The 13615-nt window shown below is 46.5% G+C and overlaps 1 protein-coding gene across 8 annotated transcripts in view; it reads right to left on the bottom strand.

Annotated features, from left to right (window-relative positions):
• DMD (dystrophin) overlaps positions 1-13615 on the bottom strand; it is a 7616828-nt gene that overhangs the window by 5977044 nt on the left and 1626169 nt on the right. The window lies entirely within an intron of this gene.

The following is a 13615-nucleotide window of genomic DNA, read 5'->3' as shown; positions in this document are numbered from 1 at the left end:
CCTGCCTCGTGCCCCGACCCAAGGGAAATGATTTGGAGGACCTGCCATTCACCCTCACCGTGGCCTCCGGGGATGCATAGAGAAGTTTTACCCATGATATAAATGCCTGCCCCAGGATCATCCTAGCCATGATCGCCCACAGAGTCAAATGCCTTTTCGAAGTCCACTGCCAGGAGGGCGAGTGGGGCTGGTATTTCTTTCGCTCTGCTCAGCGCCAATTGGACTCTAAGTAAGTTCATTCAAGTTGATTTATTGGGCATGAATCCACATTTGTCCGGGTGGACAAGGGTCTCAATCACCTGCAGTAGTCTGTTGGCAAGTGTTCTGGCGAGGACCTTGGCCTCGCCGTTGATCGGGGATATTGGGTGGTAGGAGGCACATTCCTCCGGGGGTTTCCCAGGCTTGCGTATGACTACTATGCATGCCTTCATGAGGTCTGGGGGGAGCGCTCCTAGCTCTCTGCTGCGTAGGAACATGTGGTGCATGTGGGTAGATAGTGTGCCACCGAGGCATTTCCACGTTTCCGTTGGGAACCCGTTGAGGGCTGGAGTTTTCCCGGGCTGGAGCTGTGCCAGCGCCTCTTGCACCTCGGTGTCAGTGATGTCAGCATTCAGGAGATCCGATTGGTGCTGTGGGAGTATCGGAATCTCGATTCGATCGAGGTAGCGTGAGGGTTCAACTGGCGAGTTCTCAGTTGGTGGGGTGTAGAGATTTTTGTAGTAGGGGGAAAATGCCTCGACAATGTCAGAGTCTTCTGTCAGCAGTGTTCCATCTGGAGATCTAATGGCCCATACATGTCCCCTGCTTTGTTCGTGTCTCTCTAACCAGGCCAGAGTCTTGTTAGCTTTGTCGCCCCGCTCATATATTTGGCTTCGGACTAATTGGTGGGCAGTTTGTGCATTATCTAGAGATAGGTTGCTAAGGGCATCTTGCGCCGTGAGCATCGCCTCTTTTGCTTCTTGGGTGCCGTGTACTAGGACTTGCCGTTCACACTCCAGGACTCGTGCTTCTGCTTCTCTGACCTTCTGGACTTGATGTTGTTGATAGGCGGAAACCGCTGAGATAGCTTCCCGCGGAGGACTGTCTTGTACACCTCCCAGATCGAGATCGGGCAGTCCACGGAGCCTTCATTGAGTTCGAAATATTCCGTTGTCTTTTTTTCAAGCTCCTCAGCAATTTCAGGGAGGCGGAGATGGCATGCGTTTAGGCGGCAGTTACGGTCCGGGCGGCGGCAGGAGTTTTTCATGGTTAGGAAGAGCGCAGAGTGGTCCGAAATTCCTCTTGCGAGGAATTCAGCGTCGAGAAGCCTGTGATTTATGTTGCGAGGGATAAAGGCATAATCGATCCTGGAGAACGATTTGTGGACGCCCAAATAGAAGGAAAACCCAGCCTCGTCGTTATGAAGCGAATGCCATGTGTCTGTCAGTTCCAAAGCCTTGGAGAACGTGGCTAGTGGTGTGGAGGTGGGGCAGGTTCCAGATCTCCTATAGGATATATTGACTGCAGTGTCCATTACTTCATTAAAGTCCCCCCCCAATCACCCACGTATCAGCCTCTTCTTCCAGGAGCAAGCTCTGTAGTTCGGAGAGTAGTTCTTTCGCCAGCGTGGGGGGGGCATAGATTACTGCCAGGCCCCATTTCTCATCCCAGATATCAGCTAGCAACAGTACATAGCAGCCCCGGGGGTCGGTCCTGATCTTCGTAACCTGGAGGGGAACTTGTTTGTGGACGAGTATTATCGTGCCCCTGGCACCTTTCAGGAATCCGGCATGGTAGGCATGCAAATAATTGGATCTTTTGATAAAGTTGGTGTTTGTGCCTATCAAGTGCATTTCATTTAGGAGGGCAATGTCCGGCGAGTGTCGGTTTAGGTACTGGAGCACCAATCTTCGCTTTATGCTGGAGCCGAGGCCATTGACTTTCCAGGACAGTATGGTTACATTGTTGGAGTTCAATCTATCTGTGTGAGTCTTCTTGTTGGGACATCTGGAAGGATTAGTGGCAATTGCGCTTTTTCTGGGGACATATGGCGGTTGCCTTTCAGGGGAGACATCCGAGGGTTGCCTCGCTTTGAAGTGCCTGCTGACTGGCTGATAATTGCGTCCACGGTCCTGGCTAAAGACAGTGTTTGCTTTCCTTGCCTACGTTTGTCAGCTTCAAGCCTTCTTGTCCCATGTTTCCATTGCCTTAGGTCCCCAAAACTCCCCCCACCCTGTACTTCCCCCCAAGGTGAGCGCTTCCATGTTATTACGTTGCAGATTAGTCCCCCCCATTGCGTGGGCTTTACCCCATTTCCGTGGGGGTCCCTGTCATGTCATTGTCTGCCTTGGCCGGAGATCGAGGGGGTGAGAGCCGCTGGGACCAGGGCCTCTGAGTGGATGGGCCCGGTGGTGTGCGCCTCGTTCTGGAATCCGTGAGAACTTGGGTTTCCAGCCAGTCCCATGCTTCTTTGGTAGTGTAGAATAGATGAGTGGTGCCCTCATAGTGGACTTTGAGCGATGCCGGGAAAAATAAAGCATATTTGATAGAAAGCGACTTAAGTTTCTTCTTGACCGAGTCGAAAGATTGGCGGGCCTTTTGGTCTTCCTTGGTGTAGTCGGGGTAGAACCCGACCCTATAGCCGTTGTATGTAATCAGGCCGGAGGCCCTTGCCATTTGTAGGATCGCATCTCGATCACGGTAGTTCAGCAGGCGTGCGATTATCATTCTAGGCGGGGCGCCCGGGGTAGGTGGGCAGGTGGGGACTCTGTGCGCCCTTTCTATGGAGAAGAATTTGGATCGTTTTTTGGGGGCGAAGGCATGAGTTAAGCAATCCTCCTGGAACAGTTCAGCGCTGGCGCCTTCCTCCTTTTCCGGTATTCCGAGGATCCTGAGGTTATTGCGCTGCGCACTCCCTTCGCTGTCCTCAGCACGGTATTCCAGTTGGGCAATTTTTTGGGTGATCGCGGCAAATTGTTGCTCCAAGCGGTGCACCGTGTCTTCTTTGTCTGCCACTCTCTGTTCCGACCTCACCAACCCTGGCCGATAGATTGCGGAGGTCTTGGCATATAAGGGACACCTCGGTGGATATGCCACCTATTTTAAGTTCCAGTGATGTCCTCGAGTCCCCAATCGCTCTCATGAGGTCCGTCAAGGAAATTTGGGGGTCCTGGGGCTTGTCGCCGGCCCCTTCGTCTTCTGGGGGCTGAGGTCCACGGCGTGAAGGGGCCTCCACGGTGTAGAGGTCCATTTTGCTTTGCAGTGTTTGTCGCTTGTTCTTTTCCTTCCCCATGTCGCGGTTGATCAGCCCCGTGCAGTGGGGGTCCAGCTGCTTCAGGTGTTCACCCAAGGGGTGGATGTAGGGTTTGGAAAAGGGCTAGCGTATGCCAGGCGGGTGTGCCCAAGCAACGCAGGGGCCCGTCGTATGTCCGTATGCTGGCTGCGCCTAGGATAGAAGAACGTGGCTGCTGTGGGTAATAGTCTCTTTTTCAGGGCCGTCGGGCTTGAATGGGAGAGAGCGGGGGGTTGGTCCAGCCGGGTGTACGGAGAAGTGGCTCTCACTTCATCAATCGCAGTTCCGGGCCACTGCGCCTAGAAAACATCTATTCTTGATAGATACTGGGGCACAGAAGTGTTCCATTGATCATTCTCGGGTTCCAAATATTCCACTGTCAGGGCAAACCAATGTTTCTGTAGGGTTTTCTGGCACACCAGTTGTTTGTCCAGTTTCTTCGCCAGTACCTATTTCTTTAGGTCCTTTTACAGACCACTGTCCATTCCTTTTGACTTGGAATTGTGGACAGAATTTGCTGGGGTTCAACATGTTAAAGGAATTAAATGCGGTAATTCATTGTTCTTCTGATGGAGTGCGTTTGACGATTTCACCACAGCAACTTTCCGTTTCGCAATTCTTGACCAGACCTTTGCCGCCAGAATTCAGTGATGTACCAGAGAGTTTATGGGCAAATGACGACAATGATGTTGGTGTTTTGCAGATCAAGCCTGTTAAAATAGTCTTGAAACATGGAGTAAAGCTGCCACGTATTCCACAATATAAGATTTCAGTTGAGGGTGAGCAAGCTTTGAAATGCATTGTTTCCGATTTTGTGCATCGAGGGGTGATTGAGGAAATTGCAGGTAGTTTGTCCAATTTTGCCCGTGTACAAAAAAGGCGATAATGCAATTCCGTTTTGTTTCATAATTGATCTACGTGCCATCAATAAGGTTGTTGCTCCACAATTTCCAATTGTGCCTAAAGTGATGACAATATTAACTATGATTCCGGCTCCAGCTACTTACTTTAGTGTTGTGGATCTGAAGAATGCTTTCTTTAGTATTCCTATACACAAGTACAGTAGATACTTGTTCACGTTCACCTTAGGGGGACGCTCGTTCACCATTACCCGTGCACCACAAGGTTACACGGAAAGTCCTAGCATCTACAGTAGGGCTTTGAAAGAACAGCTTGACACCATTGAATTGCCCTCTACTTGTACACTGCTTAAGTATGTTGATGACTTGCTTTTGGCTGCTGACTCAAAGAGCGCTCGTAAGGAGGGCCCTGTGTTATTACTTATACACCTGGCTAAACATGGACACAAAGCTTCGCTTAAAAAGTTTCAATATTGTTGTCAGGAGGTCACCTATTTAGGCTATCTCCTGTCAAAGGAGGGAAGAAGATTGACACCTGAACGGATAAAACTCATTTCTGGCATGTCTGTCCCAAATACGCAGAAAGAAGTTAGAGCCTTCATAGGAATGGCTTCTTACTGTAGGTGGTGGATCCCGAACTTTTCACTAGTGATTAAGCCGATGTTGGCTTTGACGAAGAAGGGCATTTCTTCGCCATTGCCGTGGGACGTGGGACATGGAGCACCAGCAAGCATTTGATCTGCTCAAGACTGCATTGTGTTCAGCACCGGTTCTGGGCACAGCAAATTATGAAAAGGCCTTTGTGTTGTTTTTGCATGAATGTGATGGATGTGCTTTGGCTGTATTAACGCAGGAACATGGGGGGAAGAATAGGCCATGCTGTTACTTTTCTTCCGCCCTTGATCCTGTAGCATGTGCTTTGCCAAGATGTTTGTGAGCTGTCGCTGCTGCTGTTGCGCCTGTAAAGCAGAGTGAAGGAATGGTCCTAGGCCATCCTCTAACCCTGATGGTGCCTCACTCTGTAGATATTCTATTGAACAGAACTTAAACGCAACACCTCACTTCCGCACAGGTTGACGAGATATGAATTGATCTTGTTTGCTCCTCACATACAAATTAAGAGGTGTTGTGTTCTCAATCCGGCTGAACTCTTACCTTTCCCGCAAGGTACTGCTTGCAGTGACGAAGAATCACATGATTGTCTGTACACTACCGAACAAGAGACAAAGGGTAGAATTGATCTAAAAGACACTCCTTTGAATAATCCACAAGGGGAGCTGTTTTGGGATGTCTCCTGCTTCAAATTTCCAGATGGTACATCCACAGCTGCTTATGCAATCACCACATTAAGCAGGGTCATGGAAACCAAGAGAATCATGCATAACTCTGCACAGGCCGCAGAGATTATAGCATTGACCCGAGCTTCTGAACTTTCCGAAGGGATTACTGTGAATATATATATATATATACTGACAGTCAGTATGCCTTTGGTAGACTTTGGTCAGAAAGAGGGTTTTTAACTTCACACGGTACAAAGATCCAGCAGGGCTCGCTAATAGTACAACTGCTCTCAGCGATTGCGCTTCTCACTCAATTAGCTGTCGTAAAATGTGCAGCACATCAAAAGATTGTTGATGATATAGGAAAAGGGAACGCTTTCGCTGATCAGATAGCTAAATAAACTGCCACCGATTTCTCTACGGATGTATACGTTTCAAGGGAGACCATAAATGCCTATGTAATGGATGAGGGTGTTGACTCTGTAAAGGACATCCAAGCTGATCCACATTAGAAGAATCCAAGAAATGGGATGAGGGCTTGGGGAAACTCGATGATGATGGGTGTTGGGTGGATATAGTTGAAGGGAAATGGCTACTTCCTGACGCATATGTAATGCTGATGGTCGTCATGGGTCATGGCCCTACCCATATATGTGCCCGGAAGCTTACAAAAATGTTGTAGAACGTTTGGGCAAATGACAAAATATCTAAAATAGCTGAACGTTCTGTTCAGAATTGCATGATTCTGTTTACAGCACAATGTGGGAAAGGGAACAGCAACTCCCAGGGGAAGTTTTGGCCCACCTTCTGTCCCCTTTGAGGTCATTCACTATGATTTTATCGAAATGGGACGGTGTAATAACTTGAAATATGTGTTAGTTGTCATCTGTGCTTTCAGCAAACGTGTTGAGGCTTTTCCTGTTAAAGACACTGCAGCCATGACTACAGCAAAAACTATGTTAAAGGAGTACTTCCCTAGGTTTGGGATACCAAGAGTCATCTGGTCGGACAATGGTCCACATTTTGTCGCTGCTGTAATTCTGCAGATATGAGCAGCATTACAAATTGACAAAGGGTTCCATTCGGCCAGACATGCTCAGAGTGCCGGATTAGTAGAAAGACACAACGGCATCATCAAGAAAAAGCTTGCTAAGACGTGTGCGCCACCAAACTAAAATGGCCGGACGCCTTACCGATCGTGTTGCTAGCTATGCGTACAACCCCTCAAACTAATACTGGGCTCTCTCCATTTGAGGTGGTAATGGGGAGACCTGCCAATATCTGGAACCTTCCAAAATGTCGGTCTTTGAAAAATGTTTAAAACTTTCAGATTACTGTGGCCAGTTGACTAAAAACCTGTATTTGATTTATCACCAGGTGCGAGAGGCTTTACCTGTACGATACGAATGCACATGTCATAGCATTCGGCCCGGTGACTGGGTGTTGACAAAGGCATTTGAGCGATCCTCTTGCCTTGCACCTTGTGGCGGGGCCCTTTCCAGGTCCTGCTGGTCACACAGACTGCAGTGCGCGTCGCAGGCATAAAGAACTGGATCCACGCGACGTATGTCAAGATGATTCCACACCCGGTGCCATACGATACAGAAGAAACAGAACCCCTCACCAGTACTGCAACCAACGATCCCGAAGCAGTAAACAGCAACGAGAGTGCATCGGAGACTCTCTCTGAGCCCATGAGGCCTGGGGAATCAGCCATTTTGTCTCCACACTCTCCAAAAGTTTTGTTTCCAGAAACTGTTGCTCTGGATCTTGCATCTTCACTTGCTCTTGATAAGTCGCTTCCAACAGGAAGTGACGACACGTTTTTCTCGGATCAATCACAACCGAGGTCAACAAGGTACAATTTGCGTCCAAGGAAATAGACCTACGGCACGGTTCAGCTGTGCATTCGAAGAAGGAAGGAAAATCATCAAGGGCTTGCTTTTGGCCCAAGTAATTGTTTGAAAAAAAGGGATTCTGTTGGCTAGGGTTGTGGAAGGACTAAGAAGTCGCTCGGCCGGGAGGTCGCCAGCAAAAGAACATTGAGGTTTTTCGTTTGAAGACTACAATGTCTGCAACCCCTACTACTCGTACAGGACTAATAAATGATCGTGTGACCAGCAGTGAGAATGGACAAACTTTTTGGGCCCCGAAAACGTACTGCTGTCTTTTTATAATGTTAATTGGTTTTATAATAGTAACTGTGTTAGGCCTTTGGTACCTGAAGAAGTGCATCCGTTTGAAACCTTGTTACCGACTGAAAATGTACTCACTGTCCCTACTCCTTTTGTGCATCTGCAGACTCTATCTCCTAGAGACTCTCAGTATAGACAGAGATATTACAATAACACATTGTTACTTATCATGAATGATACACATGCCATTTTTAATAAATCCAACTGTTGGGTCTGTTCTCATTTACCGCAACACGGTGATAAGGGGCTAGGTTGGGATATTCATCCTTTACCTTTGACAACTGCTTGTTATGCTTCCCTTAGAGCACTATTCTTTGGCCGATGGAACGATAGCATCTCGGGGAACTTTGATGATACTAATTTGAATAGTTTTGAGAAACGTGTTCTTATGCCCCTGGGATGCTCGCTTTTCACAAATAGGAGCAAGCTCAATGTTGCTTCTATTAGGCCTTCTGATAGACTGTCTCATCCTTTTCAATCTTTGATCTCTTTCAAGATGGCTCCTATAGGCAATAATGATGCCATGCCTCCTTCCTACATTGTTAACCATAGCCCCGATTCAGTTTCTTTCTGCATACAGAGGAATGGTACTCAGTCAATCGGAAATTTTAAAGGTTGTGCCAACGTTGCGAATTTGACTGGGGAAGAAAGACCTTTGTATGTAGGCGAACCTGTCTACTTTGTTTGCGGTAATATAGCATTTCCATGGTTACCCAGGGATTGGCAGGGAACTTGTTATTTAGGCATCCTGTTACCCAGGGTATTCATAACCAGTATTGTAGAGGTTTCAAAGGCTCGTCCATGGCGGGACTAGAATGGTGACACTCCAGCACAGGTTCTGGGAGACGTAGCGGAATCCTTTGTGCCATTTTGGGGACAAATAGTGAACTCTGAAGACATCAGGAGACTAGCGAGAGTACTGGAGAGAACCATCAACCGGACCATGTACATACTCTATAATATGACATTAGAACAGAAAGCAATAAGATTAGTAGCACTTCAGAACCGGATGGCATTAGATGTCATTCTGGCTGAACGTGGTGGAGTGTGTAAATTAGTGGGGTCCGCTTGCTGTGTTTTCGTGCCAGATTCCTCCCCAACTATTTTCACGGCAATAAAAAATCTGCACGTCCTTAGTTCAGAAGTGCATGTTCCCGAGGGAAACCGGGATCTTAGCGCTTGGTTCTGGGACTTCTTGCGATCTTGGTGTTGGAAGGTGCTTTTGGTCTTGCTGATAATTTTGGGAATTCTGTTGTTTCTTTGTTGCTGTATACAGTGTTTACCTAGTATACGTTCGATGCTAGGGGGATGTTTGCGCACAGGCGATAGGTACATTAGGACACAAGGTATACGTCCCAGATAAGAACTCCAAAGAATATGATTTGAAGGAAATTCTGATAACCGATCTAATGGCAATAGATATTTCTGACAGTGATTCAGCGTGTATGGATGTTGAGACGTGGAGTTGTTTGTAAAGTGACCAGAAGTAGTTTAGAGCTTGGCATAGGCCAAAAGGAGGGTTTGTCGAACGGAAAATCATATTGTGTCTCCTATACTGTATGAAGATATGTATATTGACCTACGCCAAGCTGCTTATAGGTCGGTTACAGAGAACACCGCGTTGCAAGGTCTTGACCTTAGATCAGTGTAAGCCTCCATTTTAGGTCTATCCGCCATTTTAGGTTCTCCTTCTAAAGTCACCCTATGTTCTAAGATGGAAGACATTGTCATTCTGAATGTAACATGGCTGTCTTGACCTCTGTGTACAAACTAATGTGTAACTTGCCTGCAGGCCACAAGTTGGGGTCATGAACTGAGACCTTGCCCTTCGTTGGCCTGTGTGTCAAGGATTACCTGCGCCAAGAAAGCTAATCCGTGTGCATAGTTAATCACAATGTATTCAAATACCGAAATATGAACACTTGTTGACTGCATTGTATAAAACTGTTTGAGAAGGCTCTATGGGAAATCCTAAGACAAACTGTTGCTATTATAATCTGTTAGTGAATGTATTAAAGGTAAACCCTAAATATATAGATGTGTAAACTTGGCACGAACCCTAGATCCGTGATATATTAACTTGTATTAACTTGGAAGTGGGTTGAACATCATGATTTCGAGAGTACAAAAAGTGTGCCTATTCTAATGTACAGTCCCACTCACTGAGCAAACCGAACCAAGCTGGAGTTCGCTGTGTTTTACTGAGGGTCGATAGCTATTTGTTGCTTTGTTCTTTGAAAACTGTTCAGTATAAAATGAAGATCTTTGTATGTTCCTTTGTAACCCGCGTTTGGTGTATTTCCTTTTGGAGTACTCAGCCTCGATATATTCTTTTTGTTTTCACAATACGTCTGAGGATATTCTACCATCTTTGCTTGTGCAGTGCTACTCTCCCTCCCAATGAAGGTATCCCTGCTCTTAACGCCACTGCCAGTGCTCCCTTCTTTCTCACCTGCACCGTTTTGCTGCTGCCTGCCGCTGCCTCTCCAGCTTCTGCCTCTGCTTCTTACCCTGGAAGAAAGACCCTTTCCTCTTACAGCCTTATTGAAAAACCTTCTCCCAGAAATCTTCTTGTGGGAGACCTGTGCATTGTCCATTGAGGTGCTTTGCCATATCTTAGATTCAAATTTGGGGGAACTGGCGCCATCAGAAACAGCGGCAGCAGCTAAGGGCAAACTATTCGGTGAGACATTCATCAATTTTCATTAAAATGGATCTTCTTCTCTCCTTGGCTATGGAGCTATTGGCATTTCCCAGGAGACATATTGCCCGCTGGGCCCAGCCAGAGAGGATCTCTGGGTCAATAGCCTCTTTGTTTGTTTTTATTTATTTTTTCATTATTTATTTTGGTTTATTTATAAACCAAAACAAAACCAAACATTGTTTAATACTTTTACAAATACATATCATAAGATAAAACAGTTAAGAATCTCAATATCAAATAATAAATGCTAAAACAAAGTATTTAGCAACTTACTCACAAACCATGCCCAACAATAAAAACACACATTTAAAATCATGCACAAAGTTATGTATAAGAAAATCACGTTCCTTAAAATCATCATACATAAACATTACACAATTTAAATTTGTCTCAATAAATTCAGGGTAGCCCATCATCTTAAAAGAATTCCTTAAAATAAAACAGAAGAACATCCCTACACATAATACAAATATAATCTCACCACAATCTTAGATCACCTTAGCACAGATCACACACATTAAGCAAGAAGGTGGTCACCTGTATTTTTAACATAATGGAGTTGTCATGTAGCATTCTTTGCCATATAAAGTCTCTGTCAACATTATAGATAGAATTTACAAACTGTGCAAAATACCTAATTCTTTGGGACTTAAGTCCAGAACAGACCAGCAGAATATGTTGCAAAGTTTCAACTTCTCCCCTTTCTTACAGAATCTGTACCAAAACCAGTTATCTGAGTTGCATTGCCTAATACCTTTGATTTGATTAGTTTGCAAAACATTGAAACGAAAGCGCATATAGTCATTACGCATACGTTTGCTAGGATGCCGCAATGTTTTCTGGGGGGGTCCCATTCCGATGACCTTGGGTGTACTAAAGCATCTGTGTTGAACTGGTCGCCCTGAGGCTCCTCATTCGCAGGTTTGCCTTGCTTGCCTCTGGGCCCTCGCCTTTCACTCAAGGAGGAGGTTTGTGATTCTGGCAAGCTCTGCTCATCCGACTCTTCGCTGCACATGTAGTCGTCCTCAGAGGTGCCTTATGAACTATCGTGGTCATATTTGGCTCTCGAGATACCATATCTGACTCTCGAGGTCCCAATACCATTCCTGTTGCTTTTCGTCCTCAGCCCAGCCTCTACCGCATCTGCGAAGTCTAAGAGCACGTCCAGGCAAAATTTGCCATTACGACTTGGAACCCTCTACTATAATTTCAAGCCTCGGATTAAGAGCCAGTTAGGCTCGAAACACGTGTCAGGCTGACCGACCATTCACAATAAATAGAAGATTGTATTTTACTGCTTGCATTGTTGGCGCCGTATGTTTTGGGAATCTCTCGTTCACCATATCTGGCTCTTGAACTTGCCTTTCTTTTTCCACCTTTGTTCTTCTGTGGCGAACCCAGGTGGGGGTCTGAGCACAACAAACCCTATGGGTTTTCTTTTTTCTTCCCCCTTTGTCCCTGTGTGCTTTCCTCAGTTCTGCCTTGCCCTGAGAGAAAGCCACCAGGTCTTCCATAGTGCCCCTCTCTTCTCTCATGGGGCCCCTGCTGGCACTCAGGAATTTTTGCACTGCCAGACTCATTCTCATGCCACTCATATGTGGGCCTTCTGAGCCTTCGTCAGAGAATCTGCTCATGTTAGGGCCTGTGCCCTATGCAGTGACTTTATGCAGTTTGCTAGGGATGCCGCAGTCAATTTCCGTTTTACTTTGTACCAAGACAGGTCTAATTCTAGCTTTGACAGTATTGCTTGGGATGTGCACGTCAATATACAGAGCCTCACCTCCTCTCTGGGGTATATATTTGTTCTCAGGCACTTTCAGTGCCGTTTTGCAGTTTTTCCTGGGACTGTGCCTGTCTGTTTTTTCCCTGCACCTTCTTGCAGTTGATCCTGCGGTGCCTTTAAATCCACTAGGTGGCATGCGGTAACACTGCTCCTCTGTATCCAGAGGTGTGTAGAATTGTTATATGAGCTCTACGCTCCCTTATATCTATGTATATACTTTGATTCACTTTCTGTTAGCTAACTGCAACCTTTGAAAACCTCCAATCGTGCCTGCAGATGTTTTCCAATGGCGACGGAACCTCTGAGGTCCCATTGCACCCGGCGCAAACTTGCATGTGGCACTGACTCCTACCAAGGCTCAGAACGGTGGAGCATTCGCCCCGTCGCATTCTACATTGCAGATAAGGTCCGCCAAAATGTATCCGCGTTGCGTGCCCAACGGCGCGCTGTGCTTCCCACTTACTTACAGTCAATTACATCATACATCAGTCACAATCACTCATTTATAAGTCATTTGTAAAATGGACTTAGCTCAGCTGCTCGAGCAGCAAAGGAAGAGGAGGAAATACGGAAGTTGGTGGTGTTTATTGTGGACTGTGGCACGTGATTGGACTAGAGGGATCACGTGGAGGAATCAACCTATGAAGCACAAACTACAAATTCACTCATTGTTCGCATGGTTAATGTAATTAATTGTCAGTTCGTTGCTCAATGAGTTTATTGTTGGCTGCTACAGAAATAAAGAGCAGAACTGAGCATAATCAGAGCCTCCAAGTCTTGACATAGAATTTGGGGCTGGTGCGACCATGGGGACGAGCGCATCTACCAACTGAAAAGGGAGGATCCCCTGGGTTTCCCTTCCGATCCCAAACCTGTGGTGTTCACCACATCACCCGGACCTTCCCCCTCTTTCCTGGCACCCAACACGTATGTCAGCAATTCCATTTGAGGAGCTCTTACTACCCACACCCCCATTGTGTATCAGGACCTATGAAAATGACGGTGTCTGTTGCCAAACGAATGCTAGAAAGACAGTAGGTTTACAAGGAACATTATGTGTCAAGAAATATTTTTAGCAGCCCTGTACATATGAAAATCAACCGGTAACAGGGGTACCTGTACGGGGACCTAATGACCAACTGTGTTCACCATTTGCAGCTACCAATTATTCAACAGTAGTATCATGCCTAGAGAACGACAAGACATTTCCCGCTGATGGACGGAAACATTCGGGAATTCACTGAGGGAGCAGTAGAAGCAGAGTGTCCACTGACTGCCAGCTAAGGAAGAGACAATCAACAGCAGTGGTTGTAGTAGAAGAATGAGAGGAACGATTGTGGCTGTCTCCCTTATAAGCTTGCCCATAGAGCTGTGCTGACAAGTGCAGGACAATCCAAAACAGTTGAGGAAGAGAATTCAAATGTTGCAACCAATCGTGGCACTCATCTCTCCCTGGCCCCCTGCTGTGTGCAGTCTGTCAACTGAGGAGATGGTAGGCAGGTCCGTGTAACTGTAAAACCTT

This window comes from Ambystoma mexicanum, chromosome 7q (assembly GCF_040938575.1).
Source record: "Ambystoma mexicanum isolate Mex_15411 chromosome 7q, UKY_AmexF1_1, whole genome shotgun sequence".
Lineage (NCBI taxonomy): Eukaryota > Metazoa > Chordata > Amphibia > Caudata > Ambystomatidae > Ambystoma > Ambystoma mexicanum.
This window is presented reverse-complemented; position numbering and strand designations above follow the sequence as displayed.